The following is a 26,405-nucleotide window of genomic DNA, read 5'->3' on the forward strand; positions in this document are numbered from 1 at the left end:
GATTGTGATACGCACCCCACTGCCATTGCTGTTATACAAATACAAAGATCCCCCATGTAGCCATCACAGACTGTTGTATCAAGTGTAGTTCGTGAGCACCTTTCAAGGCTGGCAGATTATAAGATGCCCCCTAAGCTTTTCCTTCAAACTACAAGGAGGCGGGGTGGGGGGGGGGTGGTGAATGAGTGATTGAGTGTATGAAGTGTGCTGTTGTGACCTGCAGTGAGTAGGTGAGTGGGTTAGCGAATGAGTGGGTGAGTGATTGGGTGTGTTGTGTTTTGACCTGCGTGAGTGAGTGAGTTGGTAAGTGTGTGCGTGCGTGGGTGGGTGTGAGTGTGTTGTTGTGACCTGTGGTGAGTGTGTTGGTGAGTGTGCATGAGGTGGGTTCAGTGATTTAGTGGGCGAGTGCGTGAATAGGTGGGCGAGTCATGATCCCGAGAATACGCTGACGCATTTGGCTGTCGAATGGAAACGAAGCGACCGTGTTGGCAGTTGCGTACAAGCCCATATAATTAAACTCTAATCTACGGAGGCTCGCCATCAACACCGTTACAGCAACAAAAACATAGAACGAGCTGGCGTCACGAGTGACGGGTCTTGTTGAGATATCGTGTGCACCTCTTTTATTTTTTATACGTTTATTTTATTTTTCACAAGGCAGTGGTAACGATGAACAGGGCGAGAGATTTTGACCGCGTGTGCGTTTCTGCGCTGACAGTTTAAGGTGAGGGGGGAGACGGTGTGTGGTTAGCACTTCGTTGCTTCCGTTGACAATTTTTACGATTAGCGGTGACTTTGATGCCAGGTTTCCCTTTGCGGGGGTCGTTGCACTCGGGACAAGGCTTGGCGCTGGTGATACAGCAAAGGTTAGGGAGCTGAGCCTGTGGGTTAATTTATAGATTACGTTTGCTGATATTGTAAAGGCCAAGGCTGCGTGTTAATGAAATGGTTAGGTTGGAAATAATGTAAGGGTTACGGTTGGGGCTAAATATATGGGCTATATTCTAAACGGCTGATAACAAATATATATCCTTGCTGCTAAGCCACTGCTTTTTGAACGCACGCACACATGTATCAGTGTTCTTCTCAGAGCTCTCGTTCGTGTTGCTCCGAGGTGTTACATATCTGGCTCGGAGGTCTTGTCTCACCGCGTTGTCTGGACCACGTCGGCGTTGGTGGCTTTCCACTGCATTGGGACAGCGGTCGAGGAAGTGTGAGCAGTCGTGGTGGCGGAGTTTCCAGAGCGTGTTTTGTCAGACGCGCGCTCACTGAGACATCAACTGACGAGCTTTGTTGTGTTCAGTTGTTTTCACGACTAGGTGGGTGTGGAATTGGGCTGAAATTCTCTAGCCTCAGCTCCACCTTAAACACGGCCCACTTTGGCCATCTCACCCTTGCGGACTGTGGCCTGTTAGCAGCAAGTGATCAGCAGTTTGAGGAAAGGGCCCACAATGAATACCCCATTTGTGGATATGAAGGTAAAGATGCAGCCCTACAATTACTCAGTCATGCCACTGCTGACCGAAGGGCCTTCAGTAGAGGCAGCTCTGTGAGAGAGAGGGGCATCATAGTGCCACGGTGGCGAGATATTCACTACCTCGCCTGGTATGCATGAGGTTGTGGGTTTGATCCTGACCCTGACGCCTGTATATTTGGAGTTTGCACGTTTTCCCCGTGATTAGCGTGGATTATTCTCCAGGTTCTCCAGTTTGTACCTCCACATTTAGAATCAACATGCATTCAGAGCATTTGGCTGCTATACATTTCCAAGTGATAAGCCACTTCTTTGAGCTATCATTCATGGCCAGGTTGCTTCTGAGAAAGAGCTATATAGCTCAGTGTGCTTTAAATGGTAGAATAAAAATAACCTTAACATTTGTTTTAGGGCAATTCCGAGTCTCTAATTTTACGCTGGCCAAACATCTCCGTGAGAGTAACCCGCACTTTACCCCACCGTAGGCGATCTATGCTGATCACCTGACTGTGGAGTGTCCATTTCTACTGCTTTGTGAGCAGTGGCAGGGGGCGACTTTGAGTAAACTTGCATCGTTGCTTCAACTGCCGCACCGGGAGATCGAACAGGCGACCTCTGGATTGCAAGTCCAGTGTGCGGACCATTGCACCAGGGCAGGAATCCACCCCTGCGTGGAATCTCCCGCGCCTCCGATTAGCACGGTTGGCTACGTACGGTGCGAAAGAAGTTCAACAACATACATATGCTGTATATACATACGATCAAGATTCCATGTCAACGGCCGTTTTGTTCCGTTAAAACGGGGTGCGATGACGGCCCAAATATGCAATGTGAATCAGGCTCGCTGTATGTTGTGAGATTTTAGTGGCTGTACATTACAAAGTGCCAAAGCTAAGACAGGCTTGTTAAGAATGCTAAGTGTATGAGGGGGAAATGTAATCATGGCAGGCTTTATTATTCAAGGAAAATTACTTTGCAGCTCCGTTTTTTTTGTGTGTGCCATCGACCATTCTCCTCTTGAGCGATTTCTCATCCCCGGAACGTGCGGGGATTCCCGGTGTGGTGCGTTCCAACCGCGAAATTGAAATACGTTCTGTTATGCGTGCTTTGCGCCAAACCCAGCCCTCTGCAAGGCCCCACTGTTCCATAATTATAATCCTCGCTCTTTGTGTTGACAAGTAACATTTAACGGTGGGGTTGAGTGGTTGAAATTATTGCGTTTTATTTCAAACATTGATTTTTTTCTGACTTTTTGTTGTTGCGAAATTGCCTTAAGCAGACAGGGAAAAAATATGGCAATTTAACAAAGGTTAATTCGTTGTAAAACAATCCCGCTGTGATGTACTTACACAGGACTTTTATTCAATATATATTAAAGTGTTAAGAGATATTTTTTCCGTCACCTTTTACTGATGGCCAGTTAAGGCAAAAATTCATTTTCATTCCTTCAAGAATACCAATAGCTTGAATAGAAATGGTCAAAATATCGACGGCATTTACTATGAATGTTGTTGAAACACGCGCTACATGCGGTTCACTCTAACAGCTGACAGATGATGGAAACGTTTGAATCAGAGCTGGGACGATTAATCGATTAAATCAATAACTTTTTTTCGTGGTCGATTGGTAGGGCCCCTTTAAAAAATGGCGGTCGCCCCCTACAACCTGCCTACCGAAGGCAGGAAACCCCCTGCACAAGCCACGCCTAGTGTGACGCGGCTGATGATGCTGATGACGTCGAAGAGCCTTGGTCATCGTGGCCATCGCCACCTGTCGTCCAGCGGCACACGTGGGAGATTCCGCCCCCCCCCCCCCCCCCGATTAGCCAGGAAATCTGGCCATAACCAGTGAAGTAATTGATTACTTCAATGACTGGATGTAGCACATGGATCTGGTTAAAATACTACACCAGTGAACCCAAGTCCTGTTTCTCTCTCGCCAAATGGGAATGGTGCAGTGAATTTTCTTGCATTGGTGGCTCCTAAATCGCTGGTACACAAATTACACATTATTTCTAAACAACAGCTGCCGTTGACAAAGCGGTGCCCAATTAGCTCTCCCGTTGTGTTTTATGGTGTGGGGGGAGGGGGGGGGTTATTCCGTGCATTGTTTCCGGCATGATGTCCGAAGAAGCTCCCAGGGCTCAGAGCGAAACATCGAACAATGCAGCCGATCGACACGCGGCACGAACTGAACGCGCATCGGAAGAAGCTGCACGGAAGCGCAACCGCAAAAAAACCCCCACGCGGTAGAAGTGTTCGATTGTACCGAGTGTGGGGGGATGACGGGCCGAGTTGACCGCTGAATGGGACCCGAACTCGTACTCGCCCGATTGCAAGTCCAGTACTCTTTTTCACGTAGACACCGTGGGCCTTATTTTGGGGATTTTTAAACACTAATCGTTGTCAGTTTCATTATTTGCAATGGCTTTCGAAGGACAAAATTCCCCGTGCTATTTTAAGCCGTTTCCAGATTGTTAATATTTCATGAGGTTTCCCCGGAATTATGATTTCAGCGTCGTTTTAAGCCGGTCTGCATTTTGCAAGAAAAAAAAACTCAAATTATTTAATGTCCAGTTTTATTTGAATAATTTTGCTGTAAAAATGTATCATAAGGGTGTAATTAGTTACAAAAAAAAACAATATTACGGTAATAACATGCAAGATAATAAAATAACATACGGCATATGATTTGAAATTAAACTTTAAACAAGCCCGGTACAGTTAGAAACAGGATATTGTATCAGAAATGTTAAAGTAAAAATCATTTAAGGTTCAACCCTTCAAAAGGGACAATTTAATTAAAATGCCAAGACTGATGACACAATCCAACCAACAAATGCCATTATTCTTCTCAGCCTTCTGATATTAAAGCGTAAAACCACAGCCATGCCACGTATGCAGGAAAGTAAAAATGTAAATCAGCGAGGTGTGATTAACAATACAGGCTGTGTGGCGCTGTGGTTAAGCCCTTCTCATAATGAACCATCACTCTCACAATCATCATTAGCCATGGTCAATCCACTGCTGGATCAAGGCCTCCCCAATGCGGGCCGCCGTCACGTCTTGTGGTCCCGCGGTGTATAACGAACCACCCAGCGCCTGCACGCGACCTAATTTCATTGCTCCATCTCCCCGGTTAGGGAGACCACTCGTTGGGATATTATCAGTGGTTTAGCTATGGATCGACTCGCACTCACAAGAGAAATGTGAAATTTCTTCCACTGCCCGAAACACTCATTACATAATGCTCGTTTGACACTTTTTTTATATATTGGTGACTGGGCTGAGAAAATGAGCTCTCAACACGTTATGATCTTTTTTTTTAATCGCAGATGGCTGGCAGCCTTGGTCACAATCCAGAATCTCAGCCATGCTAGTTTCCGTGCTTTTGAAATGACCATCGTTAAGTCCCCAATCATGCTCCTAGTGGGTATTGTGCTGCTCGAGGTACAGTTTTATGGATCAGACACCCATCAATAAGGCTCTCTTCTAACTATGGACATTAGGGACCTTGTGGCTGCCTTCTATAAGACTTAGGAGGTGTTAATCCCGGTGCCTCCAGAAAATATCCCAGTACAGCTCAATAACAAAATCTCTCGGACTGGCCAAATATCTCCAGGACGATTAATTCTCAAGTAAATCCTCTGTTGGGAGTGAGGCTTTATTTATGTATTTCCCTGACGGTGCTCCTGACTGTTTAACTTGTTTAAATTATATTCGGTTCACCTTGAGACAGTACGAAGCATGTTATTGGTACTGTATGTACAGTTGTGGTGGCGCTGATATATAATGAAAGCATTCGTAATAGCTGGATTATGATGATAATGATGATGATTATTGGATTTGATGAGTTGGCTATTATGGTTCAACGTATTATCGCATGCTGATGAATGTTGTGAATTAAATTACGATTATGGTGAAGATTGAGTGATGACTAGATATTGACGTTAATTTGTATTTGCTGATCATGTTGATGATGATGTTATTTTTGACGATTAGGATTTCTATAATTGGCCACCGGATGATGATACATGTTTCGTATTGATTTGTCATGAAATCATCATGGCTTCGTTGTTATTTATTAATGATGATTCACTGAATGAGGAGTTAATATACATCTCCCATTCGCTTAATAAAGTCACAGGAGAGACGTAATCAGTCTTGTCGGTTAAACAGCCAAACCTTGATGCCTTTCACAAATGTTAATTCCTTTGATGGAGTGTCCTCGTATTAACTGATGAATGATTAAATGCAAAACCATTCATGTCCTATAGTGGCTGAAGCTTGCTGATAATTTAACGTCGTTTTTTTCATATTAACAAGTGTAGCATAAGCACTCGGCCTCCACACTGTTACATAATTGTGCGCCTGAATCGTTTGTTGATTACACAATGTACAAATACTACCCATTTGGTATTATGTTAAGGTTGATGTACTGGCTCATTATTTGCCGCTGCAAGACAAGCAAGGCACATTTATTTATCTTTTGTAATCTATGTGCACTTAAACACCAAAACATATATAATGCTTCTAGATGCACACTCTCCCACTTTATAGAAAACAATTTAAAATTCCCTTCAGCCAGACACAAATAATTGGTTTATGACTTGCGACCCTGAATACATTTTACGTTGTTTTATTCCTGTTCTATATCGAGTTCTTGAGCCAGGCTGGGGCCAGGTTTGGGTAAAGGACATTGTCCCACTGTTTTCACGCAGGCAAGCGGAGGCCACAGGCTCGTATTTGTCTTGACTAATAGCCCGACAAACAATTGCATATACTTAAGGATGCACAATTGAAAAATTACATAAACAAAATACCTGCAATACATTTGAAATCATAATTAAAATGGGAGTACTGTATCATCATAATCATTATTAGCACCATCATAATAAAATGAAAGTACGGCTTGGTTTTAGCAGTGGTTGACGTAGTCAGAGACATTATTTAAACCGGCAGAGTCTGATGGCCTAAGAAGCGTTTATTCACAGATATCCAGGCCAAGCTGGGGTCGGTATTGGCTTAACATTACAGATGTAGTTACATTGGTATATAAATTAACCAATCCGTACGTAAACTTGAACAAAACAACAGAATGGAAAAGAAAATAATCATAATGATAGCAAATAATGAAACAAACAAAGGAATAATATAATTCAACTTCGACATTTCCAGTTGTGAAATCAGTTGCCAAATCATACTCGCAAGTCACAGTTGCGAATGTGCCTGTCGTTTACATAACGTCAGCAGTGGTTGTTGTGTTAAGGAAAAAACTGGCTCCTGTCATTGTAAGGTGGAACTTCCAACCCTGGTTCAGGACTACACAGAGTGGACCGCAGATGACCAATGGAAATTACAGCAGCTGCCTTGTGGCTGAGGTAAGCAAGCTGCTTGAAGGGCGCCAGCAAAATAGCCAATCAGATATGTAAGTTATGAGAAAACCCATGATCAGTGCCAGCCAGAAAACCATTCGTTTCAAGCAACACACTGAGACGTGGACATTAAGCACCCAGCCTCGTGCAGTATACAAAAAAAAACATCAATAGTTTCTCAAGCACTCATTAGTTAGTCACATTTACATTTGGAAGCAACAGAATGCAGTTCTTCAGGAACTGTTGATGGTTTTTGCATAATGCACAAGGACGAGTGCTCTTGATAAGCGATAAAGCTGCCATGTGACTGAGAGATGACTTCTTAAAGTGCTGCGTGGTCCTCTTGTTAGAATGGGGATTTGATTAAGCGTGCTTTTGTCTGCGAGCAAGTTTCTACCCAAATAGAAATAATGGCATATTGGCAAATGTGGGTTCTTTTGTCAATATGCACCAGAGTTGCTTGCATTGTACAGTATCGTAATGTCACGTGACATGCAAGGCAAGATGGGAGGATGGACTATTTGGTTCTTCTTTGACCGTTTTTGGACTGAAAATCTGAATTTTTGCGCATATTACCACTCTTATTTGTTTCCAGCCAACACTCCGGTTATTTCTCAGAGTTTTTCAACATTCATAGAGTTAAGATTTGGTTCAATGTTTCTGTTTGTGACGCAAGTGTCTGCCCAAGCAGAAATTATAAAAAAAGTGACAAATATGGTCTCAATGTAATCTGAATGATCGGAAAGTTATAGCACAATGACACGTATTGGCCTTGAAACTTCAAGTAATGAAAATATTATAGAGTATATAGAGTGTTTTTGGTTAGATTGCATAACCCAAAATCCCAAAAACTCTTATGAATATTGGTCGCGAAAGCCTACATTTTAAACAGAGCCATTACTGCTACCTAGCTTCACATATTTAACCCAAGCAGCAAATGAATAAAAATGTTGTAAATGTCTGAGCTTACGCGACAGATTATATTCCCCATACTGGAACAAACTTTCTGCTCGTAGTGATACGATCGGTGGAGGTAAAGGTGCAGTTTAACACGTAGTAGTAGGAGGAGGAGGCTTTCGCGACCAATATTATTCATAATAAAGGTTTCTGAGTTAGATCGCGTCATTTATAATTGTGTCGTAACCCTCCACCACCCGACACGGCCAATCAGAAAAAAAGTGTCACGTTGACAAAAGACAAATAGTTCACTACTTTAGCCCACCGGTGTGCAGCCCTGCAATTACTTGCTCTCTCCACTGCTGGTACAAGGTGCCTCCTTAGGCCTACTCTTCCATACTGGGCAGACGTCGTGCGCGAGTTTGGAAGTTTACCCACACTTTAGCCCAGTGTATGGCACGACCTGCCGAGTGCCCCATTGCTTCAACTTGCCACGCGCGGAGATCGGGCAAGTCCAGCTGGCCTATCATTGCACCGAGGAAGCATCGAGATGTGATTCATGGGTCTTAATTTGTCCACGGTGAGAAGGAAACACCCCCCCCTCTCTCCACTTACAAATAATAATAATAATGTTGATGGCTAACATGCAGAGGTTGCAGTTGATAGGCTACAATGGCAGTGCATTATTTTCGTCTCCGCGCTTAAAACTGCAACTTAAGATTACAACGCGGCCAGATTACCTTAATCAATAGGCCGTCGAGTGTAAATTTGGCATGAGCTCATAACGTCGGCAACGGACCCCGCGGTATAAAAGAAGCCTACTTAGAGGGACGGTGCCTCGATTGTCTCCCGACTTGCCGACGGCTGTGATGTATTGCCGGGCGGCACATTAAGCAGAAGGGCCCAAGCCAATGCGTCATTTTTTTTGTTTTGGACGTAGAGTCTTTGAGTTTATAGCTCCGATTTCTTTACCGGCAGCCCTCTCCTTATCACCCCCACCACCGCGAACCCATTGACTCTCTTGTTGTTCGTGAATGAGTGGAGATCAACAGTAATTGCACATGTTTTGCAAATTTAATGCGCTTTTGATGCCGCAGTGTCTGCGCCGCTTTGTCAACGGCGCGCGTTTGTCGTTTATAAACGGCCGCTTCCTGCACGGCTCTGGCTCGTGGGGTACATTACGCGGAGTGCGATTAATTTTTTTAAAAGCATTACCCCCCCCCCTCCCATCTCTCTCTCTCTCTCCCTGCCACCCCCCCCCCCCCCCCCCCGTGATGTGTTGATTTATCGTCCGCAGCGGCGTCGCACTCTTTGCGAGTGCGATGCCGAAACGAAGAGGGTGAAGAAAATAAACAAAAGAGACAAACCAGCGACGGCGGTGGAAGAATTGCAGCGAGGGAGTTTTCTAAGGGGCCCGCTTGAGCTCAAGTTAAACGGAGAGATGTCGCTGCCCAATGTTACAAAAGTCGTCGTCGTCCTTCGTCGCCACCGGCCATGTTCAATCGAGCGCTGGATGAAGGCCTCCCCAAGCCACTGAGAAACTCTCACGATCCTGAAAAGTATTGATTCGCCTTGCACGTGCACATGAATTAATTTCATCGCTCCATCTCCGCCATGGACGTGCTCTGTCTCGGATGCATCCTTTGCTTGGCTGCCTCTCTGTGTCTGTACCATCGGTCGTGATCACTTCTGCCTTGACGTGTCCCCCCCCCCGGTCACCTCACAAGTCGACTAACTGTTTCCAATAGCTAGAAATTAAGTTTTGTATCTGCGTATGTCCTCTAACATGCGTGCGCCTCTTTATTTCTCGATTGAGGTGAAACCGTAGAGTAATGATGATTTTAGATTTGAGGAAACTTCGGCCGGCTTTGCGAACGGCATTCCCGATACGAGTGTAAGCGTTTATATACGGCGAATACCACACTTAAATAAACTGGAATTCTATTGATGCTGGGGGGGGGGGGGAGCGGCTGAGTTTGATGGCAATATACAAGTGGTCTAACCGCAGAACCCTGTGCTCTGGAGGAATGGCTTAAATGCAAAGTCTAACATTAAAGCGGATTTCCCAGCAATAACCCAGCGAGCATCGGGGATGAATCTGAAGCAAATGCCCCTCTCTGAAAAATCTCCCCCTCCCAGTTATTAACCCTCTTCCACAGGTGCCCTTTGTGTGTAAAATACGGGACGGCTGGGACAGTGACGTGGCCCAGCGGGAGCACCCAAAGAAAACCCACGCATGTGAGAGGTGAGAAGGGGTCGGGGGGGGGGGAGCAACGCTCGATCCCGTTCTGGTGGAACAGATTAGTTCACCCGTTGCTGTACCACCTTCACGTGGCAAGCCAGGGTATGACAACCTCCATGACTCCCGCGGGAAGTGAGCTTCGCAACATCCGTGCGAATCGACAACCCTCGCCGCTGGATTACAGGCGCGTGCATGAAGGCCCCGCCGTGTACGAGAGAATTCGTAATTAACGTTAGAGTTGACGGAGTAAGGTGTGCGTAATAAAGGTTCGATGGGAGGTTCGATGGTGCTGCGGTGGCGAGATGTTAAATGCCTCTCCTGGTATGCCGTAGTGCGTGGGTTCGATCCTGACCCTGACGCCTGCTGTATGTTTGGAGTTTGCGTCTCTCTCTCTCTCTCTCCCCGTGGTCGCGTGGATTTTTCTTGGGGTTCTCTGGTTTGTCCCTCCACATTTGGAATCAGCATCACCCGTTTAGAGTATTTGGCTGCTATACATGTCCACGTGATAAGCCACTTCACTGAGCTATCATTTGTGGCCAGGTTTCTTCTGGAAAAAAAATCTACAGTGGCCCTTACCTGGTAAAATAAAATGAGTAGCTGAAGAAGTAGGTGGACAGAGAACTGTGAGTGAGCACGTCTGGGGAAAGCTGTTGGCTGTGCAGACGTGGCATGCTATCGGAAGACGGGGGAAGACGTGGCATGCTATCAGAACACTAGGGAAGATAGGGGCACACGAGGATAGAGGCTGTGATGGGAGTCGCGTAGAGAGCTTTCTAACTCCACGGAGTTGCACGAGATGGCTATCGTTCATTACATACAATCGGTGTTTCTCCGTTATTTGTCGGCATTAGTGGTTGGCATTGATCCCTGGTGCGAGGAATTAACCGGGGGTCTCTTATCCAATGCCAGAATTATAATCAGAAAATGTATTGAAACTGGAGGAATGCGATGAGCTTTGAAGCTCTTTTTCACAGATGCCCAGTCGGGATGGGGTAGAACGTGACAACAACGAGCAATACAAAAAAAAACACGATAGGAGTGCACAGTATAGGAAAGGTAAACAAATCACTTAAAAAAAAATTACAAATAAAACCGAACCATATTTTTGAATATTTCCAGGTATAGCCCCACTGAGCTATTAGTTTCTATTTCAGAAGCGAACTGCCGTCCAGCCCCTGGGGCACCTCTGGTCCCTGCTTCCCGGTGCAGCTGCAACGCCTGCGCAGTCAGTCGCTCCGTCCACCCCTCGAAAGCCCGCAACCGCACGAGCGGACCACCAAACTACTTGTCGTGCTGTCCTCTGCAGGCCACCCCTGGCGTCCTTTTCCCCGCTGGAGTCGTCTTCACGGCGATCTCGGTGCGATCCACCGACTGCGAATCCAAAGGCACTGGACTCGAAGCGCGCGCGTCGCCACTCTCGGCGTGCACGCGGCACGAGCAGCTTCAAACGAGGGAACGATTTCGGGGCTTCGACAATCGTGCTGGGGTGGTGGGGGAATGATTGGGTAAGCGTATCAGTGGGAGGTTTACTTTTTAAATTAAGGCCTGTGATGTGGCATGCTGCGTTAATTCGTATCTTCGATGCAGGCATTACGAACCTACCAGCAGCCAGTTACGTTTAAGCTCTTACTCACAAAGCTTCCAATTTTCAAATGTTATCTTCATTATTCGCATGCGTAGACCCTTCCCCCCACCCCCCCCCCTAAAGACAAATATCCCCCGTATAGGCCTGAGCAGAGCGTTAGGGCAAGTGCTGTTCACGGATACCTATGTTGGCCGACAGAGTACGCGAGGGGGTGAGTGGCCATCCTTGTCACCCCAGGTGGTGATGGTTTACGCACCACCCCGGGTACTCATTTGAGGACGAGTCGACATCGGGGAGGCGCAGGAGCGGTTCAGATAATCGTGATCACCATCGGTTGGCTTCGTGGAGAGGCTCGCTGCTAGCCTCAGGGTATAAAACAGGACATCAGCACCCACCTCCATGCTCATTTGAGCAGGAGATCCCCGCTGCTTTTTTTTTCGTAAACCGACAAGTCCACACATGCTCCTTTTTGCGAAATGACAAGTCCACGCATTTCTTTTGTAAACCGACAAGTTCACGCACGTTTCCTTTGTAAACCGACAAGTCCACACATGTTCATTGCAACGGCCAGAGAACATATGTTTGGGCTGCGAAAATCAAAAGGTGTGAGGCGTGTTTCCGTTTCGCGAGTACACTCCCGTACGTCTCTTCAGCAAAACCGATATCTGAGTAGAATAAAAACGGCTGTCTCTTCTCGAGATCACACAACGCTTCCCCATACGAGTGGCATTTTTCTATGACCTCATTATAACGTGCCCTTGTGCGTCCTACGGTGCAGTGTCGTGGAAGAGGATTGGCAGGCCTTTGCATTGCAAGCGTTGAAAAACTCTGCGTGGTCCCGATGTTGAACCAAAGGGACCGATTTATGCCGCGCGTTGGAGCTGCTTTTCGCTTCCCCCTCGAGCTGATGTTAACTACTTCGCCTGGTATGCGGGAGGTCGTTGGGGTTCCATCCCGAACCTGGCTATGCCTGTGTATTTGGAGTTTGCATGTATCTCTCCCTGTGGCCGTGTGGATTTTTCCCAGGCTCCTCGGGTTTACCGTCCACGTGTTTCGAGTATTTGTCTGCTATATATTTCCACGCGATAAGCGGCTGCGTTGTGCTGTCATTTGCGACCGGGTCGCTTCTGACAAAGAGCTTTATAGCTCCGTGGACCTTTCCTGGTTAAAATATTTAAAAAAAGTTACGTTTGTAGCAGTTTAGTAGGTCACGTGCTTTTTTTTCGTATTTTAAAAGTTTGAACCGATGAAGTTAAAAACAATATTTTTTTGTAATGAGCCTTTTACAAAGTGAGTGCCTAATTATAACGATGAGTGGTGGATAAATGTTACAGTGATTACTGAGATGTGTTATATTCCACAGAAATCTGTGTTGGTCTTGCACAAAAATTGTTGGAATCCTTTCATTTGGCTCCTAATTCGTGTCTCGATCCCTTTCTGCGTGACTAGTATGAAGACAAGCTGATAAAATCCAATTTCTAACCCTTGGTCTCCCTTTCGCTCTCCTCCACACGACTAATTGCATCACCGGGACGAGTCTCTCATGGACTTATGCAAAGCACTTTGGGAGAGTATGGTGTTCAGCGTGCACGTTGAGGGCCAGCTGGCAGGATTAAGAGGGTAGAGGCAGGAGTAATTTCGATGTCACTAACATATAAACGAAGGGACGCTGATGCGATGTAACGGTTAGCGCGCTGTATGGACAGTACTCCTTTGTTTTTTTTCGGTAAAGTCACGTAGGTAATAAATAAATAAATGAAAACAACTAAATTAAATCACGACGTTTCGGGCGCAACACAAGCGTCCGTCTTCAGGTGTGTCCGTCTTCAGACTGTGTCACAGCCATCTCTCAGACACACTTAAGCGGTTGTGCTTTCCTCTGCGTCGTCCCCACCTGAAGACGGACGCTTGTGTTGCGCCCGAAAACGTCATGATTTTTTTTACCGAAAAAAACAACAAAGAGTATGATTCCTTGCAGTCACGAAAACTTCAAATCTAGAAGGAATGTATGGACAGTGTTTTGAACTTCTTTCGCACCGCACGTAGCCAGACCGTGCTCATCGGAGATGCGGGGGAAGGACAACAAACTAAGCACAAGCACCGGACTTGTAATCATCCCAACCTCAGCCGGTTTGATTCCACATCGCGACGCGACATTTGAAGCGATGGTTCAAGTTTCCTAGGTCCCCACCACTCCTCCTGCCGTGACCCCACCGCCCCACGCACCTCTCCACTGTGCGGCATATCGATGCACACACATCTCAATGGGCCAATTGGCAGGTCGCGCGTAAGTGTGGGTGCTTACTGGCCGGTGTAGAAGAGTGGGCCAAGTTACCCCACCGAGAGCTCCTTCAAAATGAAGTTACGCAGACATCAAACGGATACTGTGTGTATATATATAGAGGGGGCGACGACCCCACTCGTGTGCAGGCAGACGGCGGTGCCGGCGATGGGAATGCGAGAGAGAGGGGTCGTTGCGGGGAACGGCCTGGTGCTGTGAACAACGCAACTGCCACGTGGATCTTAGCAAGAGGAAGGATGCAATTAAAACGGTGGCATCAGCAACATTGGGCCGCGGTCACCTCTCGAACATTCTCCGCTCCCGCTCTCAGCGTCTCCGCTATGGTACCGTCTCGTCGCCCACAGTTGATTCCGCCTGTCGCTCTCTCGCTCCCTGCCTGCCTCCGTATTTTTATGCTCGTATATATCTACCCCGTCGAGTAAAAAAAAAAAAAGATTCTTCCTCCACGTATTTTTTTGTTTTCTCTCTCTCACTTCACCCCGCTGTGAAACTGAACGGTAAACTCAATAAATCCAAAATGATCTGAAGAAAGTCAACAACAGAGGGGTATGGGGAGGGGGTAGTGGAGGGAGTAGTGATGGCAGGGGGGGAGGGGGTCTGAGCACCGTAGATCGATGCGGGATTTGCCCTCAAGTCGCAGCCGGCGGGCTATGCCGCTAATGTCTCTGGTAGGATAGAAATAGTTTATATTTATTCGTGTGTATATTGTTGTTGTTGTATTTGTAAAAAAAAAAATTAAGTGATTTGTTTCCTATACTGTGCAGTCATTTCGTGTTTTTTTGTACGGTTGTTGAAACGTTCTGACCCGCCCCCAATTAGACATCCGTGAAAAAGAGCTTCACAGCTCATCGGATTCCTCCACTGTTCATACAGATTCTGATTCTGTGTCGGCACCTGGCGTTCGCCGCTGAACCCTTCGCGCTGGAAAAGGGGCTCGGAGGGCATTCATTCATTAATTACAACCTTCATAATCGGCGAAGCTTAATTCCATTGGCACCCAATCTGCAGTCCATGTCATCAAGGAGCTAGAGACCATCATCACGCAAACCCCGGTCGTCCTTACAGCAGCAGGGGCTTTTGGCTGGCCGTCGAGCAAAGACGGTCGCTTTCAGATTGCGCTTCTTCGGCTCTATGGAACGTTCTTCCTCCTTCCGATGTTAGGAGACCGCTGGAGCTGTTCACTTTTAAGTCATCTGGATTGAAAACTAATTATCATGGTTGGATACATGCGGTGCGAAAGAAGTTCTACGTACGTGCATTCATTCATGTGTTTTTCACTTGAATATTTTGTGTTATTGCGATAGTATAGATGGGCTCAATTCAAGTGTGTTAGCCCTCAGCGCCTTAACCCGTCGTTCAATAGTTGAGAAGAGAGCGGATTTTGTATAAAACCCAGGGGAGGAGGAGGGGGAGAGCGCAGGAATGCAGCCTGCACCACGTGCGGCCTGCGTCTATCCTAATCGGACACGGTGGAGTGGCGGTGGCCTCACGTATAGTCACCCAATTTGCTCGGCATTTTGAAAGGAATTTGAGCTGTGCCCGCAAATGGTGTGGAAGTCCCGGTTTGGGCCCGTTTTGGACTCCCAGATAGATTGGTGTGTTCATACCTTGAGTTCACTTGCAGCGGAAAGCCACCGCATTTAGTTTCTCCTCGATTTTAACGCCGCTCCCCACCCCTCAATTCTGATCGATTGGCCATGAGACGGACTGCTTTGTGAATTCAAACCTTGGTCAGTGCTCAGTTCAGCCCATCATTCCTAATGGATAGACTTCATCTGCCACAAGAATGTGGCATTTTCCCTCATGGCTCTGAACTACTCACAACATCCCACGCTCGCTTGGGCATCTCTACCACACGTTATTGGAGCTTTGTCACAAGACAAACAAACACATGCCGCTCATGGACTCCCACAGTCAGCAGAGCCTCATGCAGTCCCGTGAGCGAATTACGAGGAAGATGTCACCACAGAACTAGTGTGTGGAAGCCAGACTTGGCGGCACACACACCTGCAATCCATTGCAGTTGAGGGTGGATCATGGCAAATACATGACCACTGTTACTTGTTATTCTCACCAGTGGTGACCGGTATTCTGTGGCAAAATGTAAATACATTATTTCGTGCGAACATGTGCCAATTTCGCCATAAAATTTGGGGTGGGAAGTTACCAAGGCAATTCGTTTTGAGCTTTTCCCATCAAGAAATGGATGTTAACCTTTTGGCTTTGCCTCTGAGAGCCTCGCGTCGATGCAAGACTCAGGAGGAGGGTCCTGGTTTGAGATGTTTGGCGATTTTTTACAATGTATATTTTTTATACATTTGTATTTCATCTTTGAAAGCAAGAGGTTTGCTTGTTGAAAACCAATGCGAACGAAGAAGGTATTATACCGCACAGATAGGTCAGTGATCTACTTTCTGTACTGTTTCCTCTAGATGCCACTCTTTTGCCATGCATGGTGTGTCACACGCACACTATGGTGCCATCACGCACCTTCGATTATCACGGTTTGGCTACGTACGGTGCGAAAGAAGTTCAACATACATATATGTCTCCATAAACTACTAATCCAATCTACGAAAGTCAACGGATTAAAGTCATACATCCCCACCACTAGAGTAAATTGTAAGCGTGTAATGGAAATTCTGTGAAATATAACAATAATAATTGTACAATGTAATACAAGTTGGATTTATAAAGCATGTAAATGGCACAATTATTACTTTTCTTATTCATCTTGAAAATTGCTGTACATTTCATCCAGTTTATTTCCCCCCTTGCTATTGCATGTGCTGTTAGTTTTAAATTTCAGCTCTCATGCTTAAGTAGACCCATATGATTGCATTAGTGCTCAAGATGTATGGCTTATCCATAATGGTCATCGATATCGATCGCTTTTAAATACACACACGCAAAAAGCCACGAAGAAAAATAATAATTAAGTCTTCAAACAAAATTGCCCGTGCTTATAATAAACAAGAATTGCCGCCATGGTATTATGGTCATCATGCTGAATTTGCAATCCCGGGGTCAATGATTCTATTCGATTTCCTGGTGCAGGAGTTGAAACAATGGTGTGAGCTTCTTACATGCTCTCGCCTCTGCAGCAGTGTAAACGACAGCAGCGCGGTTAGTGGATCGGTAGATCACGCATGGTGGGGTAAAGTGTGGGTACTCCCACCTCTACCAAGACGCCTGCCCAGCATGGAAGAGTAGGCCAAAATAGCATCCAGAGAGGCTCTCTGGGTCTCCAGTGGAGGCCCTTCCACCAGCAGTGGAGAGAGCAAGTCATTGCAGGGCTGCATCTTTATCAATCAAATCGCTGCAAGCAAGAAGTTTGTCCCAGTATGGGAAAGATTAGCTGAAATGTAAACTCATTTTTTTTAATGCTACTAATTTACTGCTTGGGTTTAAATTGTGAAGCTGGGTTGCATTTTGCCGAAACAGATTTATTTCCTGAAGGTATAAGGCCAGTGAGTGTCATCGTCCGATAACTTTCCATTCATTCTTATTTATGAGACCACATTCTGTCAATATGCCATTATTCCTGTTCGGGCGGACACTTGCACACAAACAAAATCATTGCGCCACCTCGAACCCTTTCCGTAAAATGTTGAAAAGCTCATCGGACAAAAAAGAAAGTGTGGCTACTGCCACCTCTCCCAAGACGTCTGGCATTCGTAGATGAGGGCAAACTACAAATACCGTTCAAAACGGGGGTGGCCAACCTATGACACACCAAGAAAGCAAAAAGTACCCGTGAGTTCTGCAAAGAGCCAGTGTATTATATATCGACAGTGTTTCAGCACAGCACGGGAGACATTCATTCTTGTTTCCTACTATGTCGATAGCGTGTTCTACGTTATGCCCCTTCGCTAGGGCCACGTGTGGTGTATTCAATATCCGCGTGCGGCTCTGGGAGACGCCGGTTGGTCACCTCTGGTCTGGAGTGACTGTCTTGGTCTCCCACGAGTGGAGGCCCTGCCACTAACAGTCGCGTGACCAAACAATTTGGACAGCTGCAACGTTAACTTTTTTTTTTTACTTCGAAGTTTATCCGTAATAAGCACACGAAAACCAGGCCTTACACCGATCACGCGTGTTATATTATCAGCCCAAATAATTGTTTCAAATCGCAGTCGCGAAGCAGGAGCCCTAGGCGTATAATGTCAAGAGGCTGCAACGCAGAGTGTGCTGGTGTTAGGAGGATCGTCGAGGTGAGAGGTGACAACAGACTTAGATTAAGTTGGGTCGTATGATATTGCAAAGACGTAAGGAATGAGGTCCCAACGTCGCCGTGAGAGCACAGGGTGGCTGTGGCAATGTGGTGGACAGTAGCAGTGACCGAGGGACGAGGAGGAGACAGACTGATGGTGAGAGTGTGGCTGTCGTCACACTCGTGATAGTAGCTGCAGCACGGAGACGGAGCAGACAGATTGATGTTGAGAGAGTGATTGGAGTCACGATCGTGATAGTAGCTGCGGCAGAGAGACAGGGAGGAGATAGTCAGTCTGTCAGTCTGACTGTCCGTTTCTCTGTCTATAACATGGGATCATGATAACCCTGGTAAAGATAGAGAATTAAAATGTAATCTCAGTATGAAGTTGGATTGCTATTACGGAGCTGCGCGAGTGAAAATACAGGCAAATCGATGTAAGGGTTGCCTACAGCTTGGTGATATGAACCAAAAACAACGGTGAATAATGGCTGAGCCTTCTCGGCCAATGTGATGACGTGGACGATGACATCATTGCCGCGTGGCATCATCATCGTCGTCGTCGCCGCCGATGAAACACTCGCGTGGAAGCGCGAAACGTTGGGACACGGTTCGAGGATCGCGTGCGCGTGCCTGATTTTTCTCCCTCCCCCCCCCCCCCCGTTCAATCGCGAAGTACGCGCGCTGAGTCAGCGTCGCGAGCGTCGAAACGGTCTCAATTTGTACAAAAGTGCGGCCGTAACGGCCGCTTTAATGGAAAGGCTGCACCATGAAGTGACCCCCCTCCCCCCCCACCACCAATTCCGCCGCCCTCCGACTGCGCGATTGCCCCCTTGCTGCGCGCTCGACGGTGCAGCGTCTTCCCCGTTCCTATCGGGAGAGCACGAGTCGCGAGCCGGCGATGAACCCCACCCCACGTGGTGCGTGAGCAATCTCCGCTCCGCCACGGATGCCCGTAAGAGGCGGTTTACATTTAGAAAGCACATGCATAGCGATGTATGTGGAGATGGACCACGCCGAGTTTGCCGTTTCGCGTGTCCTCCTGGACCCACCCCCCCTCCTCCCTATCTGTAGACGAGTCGAGGGATGCTGTGGTGAGGTTCCCATCGACACCACCCACCCCCCTCCGCCACCTCCTAAAACCCGTAGGGGTTTTTTTTTGTAATTCAAGTGGTTTGTTGCGATCGAAACGTCGTGATGTGTTATTTTTAATTTTATTTTTTTATCTTCTATCTACGTGACTTTACCGAAAGAACCAAAGAGTATGAATTCCTGCAGTCACGAAAGCCTCAAATCAAGATTCAATTGTTTCGTGTGCTCTATCGAATGCACGATATATTTTGAACAGATTATTCGGTAACATTTTGACGGTTGAGTTCGAGGTGTGGTTTTTTATTTTTGGTGTGATTCCTGGGGGTCGTGTATTCCATCAGGGTGTCCTTTGGCTGGCCAGGTGGCTCAGCGGTTGGCAATTGGAAAGTTGTGAAGAAAGTTTTGAGTGTCAAATTATTGGTTGCGGATTAACTCGGCCCATCATCCCTTCGGGGTCATAAATTAAGTACACCTTTGTGGGGAAACCAACCGTGGTTGGTACGGAGAGACTCATCCCCACCATTGGAATGTGGAATTTACACCACTGGCTCAGGGCTGTAAACATGAATGAGCACTGCTTCAATGCGCATTTGAGCAACAAATCACTCTGAGTGAGTTTGTACTTTTACCAAATGGAGTGCTTTGTTGAAAATACCTCACCTGGTATACAGGAGGTCATAGGTTCGATCCCGACCCTGAGGATGCCTGTATATTTGGAATTCCCATGTTCTCCCCGTGGTCGCATAGATTTTTTCTCCGGCTCGTCCGGTTTTTCCATCCACATTTATAAACAACATGCGTTTAAAGTATTCGGCTGCAATACATTTCCACGTGATAAGCCATTTCGTTGAGCTATCTTTTGTGGCCAGGTCGCTTCTAAAAAAGAGCTATAGAGCTCAGTGGGCCTTAACTGGTAACATTTTAATAGTTTAGTTTGTACAGACTTCTCAGAGTCACAAGAGTCATGTGACGCATTGGCAAGATCAAACTGGCAAGATCAAACTGGCAAGATCAAACTGGCAAGATCAAACTGGCAAGACCAAACTGGCAAGACCAAACTGGCAAGACCAAACTGGCAAGACCAAACTGGCAAGATCAAACTGGCAAGATCAAACTGGCAAGATCAAACTGGCAAGATCAAACTGGCAAGATCAAACTGGCAAGATCAAACTGGCAAGATCAAACTGGCAAGATCAAACTGGCAAGATCAAACTGGCAAGATCAAACTGGCAAGATCAAACTGGCAAGATCAAACTGGAAAGATCAAACTGGAAAGATCAAACTGGAAAGATCAAACTGCTGCAATACGACACTGGGCGATGAGTGGGTCTCTTTGCCGCATAAGTGAATGCGGTGACAAGAGATTGCATGGCATGATTTATTTTGATGCTCCACACATGGTGACTGTTTCCATGAACTTCACTCATTGATTGCTCCACCCGTGCTGAGGACGATGCCTGTTCCATCTCATCCACCACCGCGTTCAATCACCAAGCTGAATATCACAACACACCACCCACTCGCCCTCTCACCCGCGCGGCCACCCACTTACTCACCACACTGCCGGTCACATCACTTCTCTTTCCGCTTCTTCCCTCGCACTGCTCCACTTTGGAATGTTTTCTTTCCTCTAGCTCGTATAAGGAATTCGATGACCACAATAAAAAAACCGATAGCAGAAGTCACAGCAAGCGATTGAAAAAAAAATAAAGTCGGCGATTGGCGCATCGCGAATCGGGGGGCCAGAATTATTAAACAAGTGGGGGAATTATATTCGTAGCAAAACAATTATCATTTACCCCAGGAAAAAGTAACATTTTCAGGTGAGATGGAGTTTAAGCGGTAATCACTGGCCTTCGTAGTGTTACATGGACCAGATGGACTGTGTGGACATGATCGGAGGAGGATGATCAGCTGTTGCATCGAAATTAGTGGACCTATCTCTTAATTGTGTACCCAGAACTGAAGAACCTGAAATGTTGGACGATGGCCTGAATCATTGTTCTATCTAAAAAGGGAACACACTTTTTATTTGATGAATTACAAGACCCCTTATCCTCATCACACCCACACACACACACATATATATATATAAACTGCTCACTATTGTCATAGAGAAGCCAAATATGGTCAATTTTTAGAGGGCAACCAACCACAACAAGAAGCTTATTTTTGAGAAAATATTTTTTTTTGCAGTGACTACACACCAACTATCAATACAATTCTACAAAATTGAAACTAACGTCAATGACCAATTTGCCTGCTTTTGTAGGCTATGGATAATGCATTTGATTGTGGTATGTTTATCCAAGATCTCGTAAACCAATGCCATAAAAGGTATCTCAAAACGATAAAATCGACGATGGAACAGTAACGCTGAGAGTGCCCGAAGAGGTGCAGCGGAAACTCATGTGCCTCACAGCAAGAAGGATCTGGTTCGATTTCAGAGTCGGACACCTTTGTGTGTGGAGTTTGTATGTTCTCTCCCTGCTCTGTGTGAATTTTGAAGAGAAAAAAACTCAATTCGATATTGAAAACAAGTGTGGCAATGTTCTTGAAGAAGAAAGTACTACCCTTGATGACAAGTGCTTGTAAAATGTGGTTATCTGACAAAAACAACGTGGCATAAAAGCTGATTCGTGCATAAAGCAGCATGGAGGTAATTATATAGAGAGAGAAAACGGAAGTAATGGATGAGCAACCACTCGTAAACGTACAGGCGTCTTGTTGACCGTTGCGAAACTAAGTTTGCTCCAGTAGGTCACACATCGCTAGAGAAAGGGATTTTGAGAACCCAGTGAAATCCCAGACGGGTGCCTGGATTGAAACCCGCGACCTCATCCGTGCTGGCTCAGAGCTTAATCCCAACATTAATCCTCGGAAGCCACGCGGCCAAATGTAATTTGTTTGTAACTTTCACCTTCACCCATGTAGTATGGATAGTTAATTTTTTTACGTGCAATTTTATTGAGGGACTGTGTGTTGTCTTGGTGTGGTCTGGGACTCTTCTTGCTTTGTTTTGCTGCATTGCCCAATCTAGGGAATTGGTGTACTTATATACTTTAACTATTTTACTTATTTTTTTGTGGTTTGTTTATCTTTCCTATACTTTGCACTGCTCTGTTTTTTTGTATTGTTGTAACTTTCTGGCCTGCCTCAAACTGTAAATCAGTGAAAAAGAACTTCTCAGCTCATCGGATTTTTCCAGGATACATGTTCAGATTCTGATTCTGAGCCACATCTCCGAGGCCAGGCGTTGTGTTCTAATGACCACTGCCGTTGTGCATCGCGGCCAACAGTTGACACATGGCCACTGCGTAGTATTTTCACGCTTGTGCTGGCACAGACCCTCCAATGCCTCCTTTTCCGAAGTCGCACCGCGCTACTGGGTGTCTGCCGCGACGTCTGACATTTCGCTGCACATGCCGCCGAGAGAATTCGCTGCTCAAAGAAGCTCCCCCTGCACGTTGAGCGAACGTCACGCGGTGGGGGCGGTGGGGAGGAGGAGGAGGGGGAGGGGGTGGTGCAGGCACGTCTTGTCTCCACTTCAAAGTTACGCTTCGATTTAAATCGGAGCGACGCCTATCCCCCACTCGAACAGCGGCGGCATCAAGCGAGCGAGCGAGCGAGCCTGCCGTATCACATTGTGCTCCGGCTAGACCTACGCAGCTGGAACGTAACCCCCGGGCGCGCGCGCGTGTGCGCGTGTGAGAGCAAATTTATACCCCCGGCGGTCGGGAGTGCGTGAGCACAATTGTGGAAGTCGGGGGGGGGGGGGAGCCGTGGGAAGTGGGTGGAGGGCGCTCGAGCAACAGAACGCAGCTGGCGCGTCAAAGGGGGGGGGGGGGGGGCATCTCTTTGCCCTCGGGCCTCTCGTGCGAATGAGCCGCTTAATGCCCACTTAATATCACGCTGGTGAAGGTCTCGCGAGAGGGCCCCGATGGTGACCGGTGTTGACGTGCGAAAGCGACGAGAGTGAGCGTAGGCCTGGACTCTGGTCGCTTGTGACAGAGGCCAGAGGCGCCGGACAGCAATCTCCGTGGCTTTCGATGGAGCCGCGTGTATTTTGCTTGACATTGGAGTTGGTGTTTCCCGCCGGGAGCAGCTGCAAATGCGGATAGAGCGCAAGTTCTGGGAAGGGCAGAAGCTTTGCAGTTCTACATGATTGTGTGCCCTTGAATATGCTATGCATTTGTAAAAAAAAAAAAAATCCCAACATTTCTCAAGTTATAGAAAGCGAACCCCCCCCCCCCCCGCGCGCCCCCCAACACACACACAGATGTGGGGGTGAAAAGTTGATCCAAAAGTTGATCCCACAATTATTTTCACTCCCGTCCCCGCTCCAAAAATACATTTTGGAGGGGGGACACACAATGGGCGGGGGACATCAGTGGCGATGACGGGAAAGTCGCGAAGCGATCCGCAGGAGCTGGAATAAAGCGGCCGTAGGCCACCAACATTCAGGGTACGACAAAGAGATAGTAACCTGACACGACTCAAGTAGGCGTTTCACATTAGCTAGCGGTGGACCTCTTCGGATCCATTGATATCCACCAAATGTTATTGTGGAGTTTGACACGCTGACATGAGCTGAACTGATGCTGGCAGCACTTCACCGGGTTTACACGGATAACGTCGGGGGCCCTGGGCTGCTGCTGCTGCCGATCGAGTTTCGCCTTCATCGCCGCGAGCTGCGTCGTCCTCGAGTGCCACCGCAAAAAAAAAAAAACACGGCGGCATTCGTACGCGGCGGTGCGCTTGGGGGATCGTGAATAAATGACGTCACGCGATTTTGGACGAGTTTTTGACCCCCCCTCAAATATGACGTCACAAAGCTCTGCCCCCTCCCCGACCCCCCCCAAAAATAAGATATGCTTCCAATCGCTTTAAACTATTGTCATTTTAGCGCGTATTTAATGTGGCGCTGCACTCTGACGTTGTAGGAGAAAACGTTTATTAAAAAGTCTATTTAATTAAGTAGAGCGTGTTGTCTATATTTTTTTAGAGTTGCGCATTTTGATGTGACGTCACATTTCTCAAACCCCCTCCCCCTCGTCACAATCGTCACAAATGTCTGCCCCCCCCCCCCTAGGTGCGTGACGTCATTTATGGACGGCCCCTTGCTGCGTTGCCCGTCGTGCATGCGCGTGTTGACGCTGCGTGTGAGCATCTTTGCCGGCCGTCTCAGTTGGTCAACCCGTGGCATCCGGGTCTGCCCCCGTGACCTCCTGCCGGCGAGCCTTCGACACTTCAGGTGGCCTCGAAGTGCACCTAGCCTGGCACAAGCGCCGCGGTGACGTCACCGCCACTCAGCGGCGGGGCGGTGTGTGAGAGTGTGCGCGCATCGTGCGCACGCGTGTGTAACGCATGCTTTTCCAGGCATGCATGTGCGCTAATGCTCGCGCGTGTGCCCGTGTGTGTTTGCCTGCATCTCGTCTTCGGCTCTGCGCGTGCGAGTGCACGCGCGCGTGTGTCGTGTTCACGCGGGAAGCGGGAGCGCAGTGGGGTTCGAGCGCTGCGCTACGTATCCCGGCGTCCCAGAGTTCGATTGCCGCTCACGGCCAGCACCGGGGACCCCCTCCCCTGAGTTGACCCGGGGCCTTTAAATCAGTGGCCGGTGTACCGTTTGTAAACATGCAGCGCTGGGGAAGACAAAGGTGACCAGCCTGGCGGAGTGTTTGTCACGCCACCCACTCCCTGCGCAGTTCCGGCCTTCAATGGTGCCCTCGCCCCAACAGGCCGCTGTGGCTATCCGGGAGTTTTTTGTTGTTGTTGTTGTCATTGTTGTGTATGCATGCGTGTATGCGTGCATGTACAGGCCTGTACTTGCACGAGTGCATGTACAGGCCTGTAGAGAGACATTTGGGACCCTCGTACAAACTCACGTTGGCTGGGTGTGTTGTGGCCGAAACGTCGTGATTTTTGTTGTTTTCTTTTTTACCTACGTGACTTTACCGAATAGAACCAAAGAGTATGTCCCCTATCTATCCGTATCCGCACTCGCCGCTGTTGAAAGGAACATATTGGCCCAGGCCAAGATTGCACTCGATGCCGAGAGATTTACTCGGCGGCGAGGATTTCGCAAATGTTGTACCTGGGACAGAGGCCCGACTGGAAAATGTCTTCTTCTTCTTCTTCGTCTTCTCGTAAATCAAAGATGTGGCCGAGAATATGAACCACTTAAGTACATCGCCATGGCATACGCTTTGGTTCTATTCGGTAAAGTCACGTAGGTAAAAAATAAAACAACAAAAATCACGACGTTTCGGCCACAACACAAGCGGCCTCTTGTTTATTTTTTTACCTACGTGACTTTACCGAATAGAACCAAAGAGTATGGATCCTTGCAGTCACGAAAGCTTTAAATCTAGAATACATCGCCATGGCAACCTACATGCAGCATCCATCACAGGAGCCGGATAATTTTCTCCGGTTTTATTGCTGATTTCTTGTCGTCTCCTTTTAAACGGTGTCACGTGGAGGTCCAAACTGTTGTTGTGATGATGTCATGTAGGGCAGTCTGTGTACAAACGCCACCCTCCGTCAGCATTTTGCTTGGGAGATCGATCTCTGCCCGGTGCCTTTCAACAGATGGCACCTCAGTGCTTTGTGTGTACATAATATGAAATAAATACGAGATTTAGAGAAATTAACACCGGCTTGGTATATCTTGGGTCTCCCAACGCCCCCCCCCCCCACTCCACCACCGCCACCCCACAATAGTTTAGGGGGCCCTGGTAAAGTTACACCCAACGTTAGTACACAGACACGCGCGCAGGTCGGCGATCTAATTGATAACGTGAAGAGAAAAGCGTGAGTGGACTTGGGCAAGGGGAATCTCACAAGAAGGGACATGATGGCAGATGTTCGAGAATGATCAAGTGCAGTTTTATTTGCTTTAACCCGGCTGAAAACTGAGGAGACCAAGATGAAACCCGTCAGGAGATGGAGCGAAAAAATTAGCTCGGGTGCTGTGTTGATGCTTTCTGGATTACTTACAGAGATTTCAAGTTTCATTTATTAGGTGTAGCCCTGTGAGCCATGCGGCTCTTAAGTCGGGTGCAACCGCAACAAACAACATTTGAACACAGAACATCTTAAAGCGACAACGCGTAACAGAAACATCCTAGAATAAACCAGCAAATATTCCACGCACACAAAACTTATTAAAACGCTGTGTGAAAAAATCACAATGTGGTGCAAACCAACAACAACAACTATAAGAC

General features: G+C 47.2%; 1 protein-coding gene and 1 long non-coding RNA gene across 2 annotated transcripts in view; one reads left to right on the top strand and one right to left on the bottom strand.

The window, feature by feature from the left end:
* Positions 1-26,405, bottom strand: part of LOC116952701 (chemokine-like protein TAFA-1) — a 185,581-nt gene that overhangs the window by 87,244 nt on the left and 71,932 nt on the right. The window lies entirely within an intron of this gene.
* LOC142931074 (uncharacterized) lies at positions 6,579-12,978 on the top strand. Its single transcript, XR_012947080.1, has 4 exons — positions 6,579-6,854; positions 9,043-9,304; positions 9,905-9,990; positions 11,294-12,978. It is a non-coding gene; the product is annotated as an uncharacterized LOC142931074 (long non-coding RNA).

Source organism: Petromyzon marinus, chromosome 48 (genome assembly GCF_048934315.1).
Source record: "Petromyzon marinus isolate PM22_M1 ecotype Great Lakes invasive population chromosome 48, UKy_Petmar_22M1.pri1.0, whole genome shotgun sequence".
Classification (NCBI taxonomy): Eukaryota; Metazoa; Chordata; class Hyperoartia; order Petromyzontiformes; family Petromyzontidae; genus Petromyzon; species Petromyzon marinus.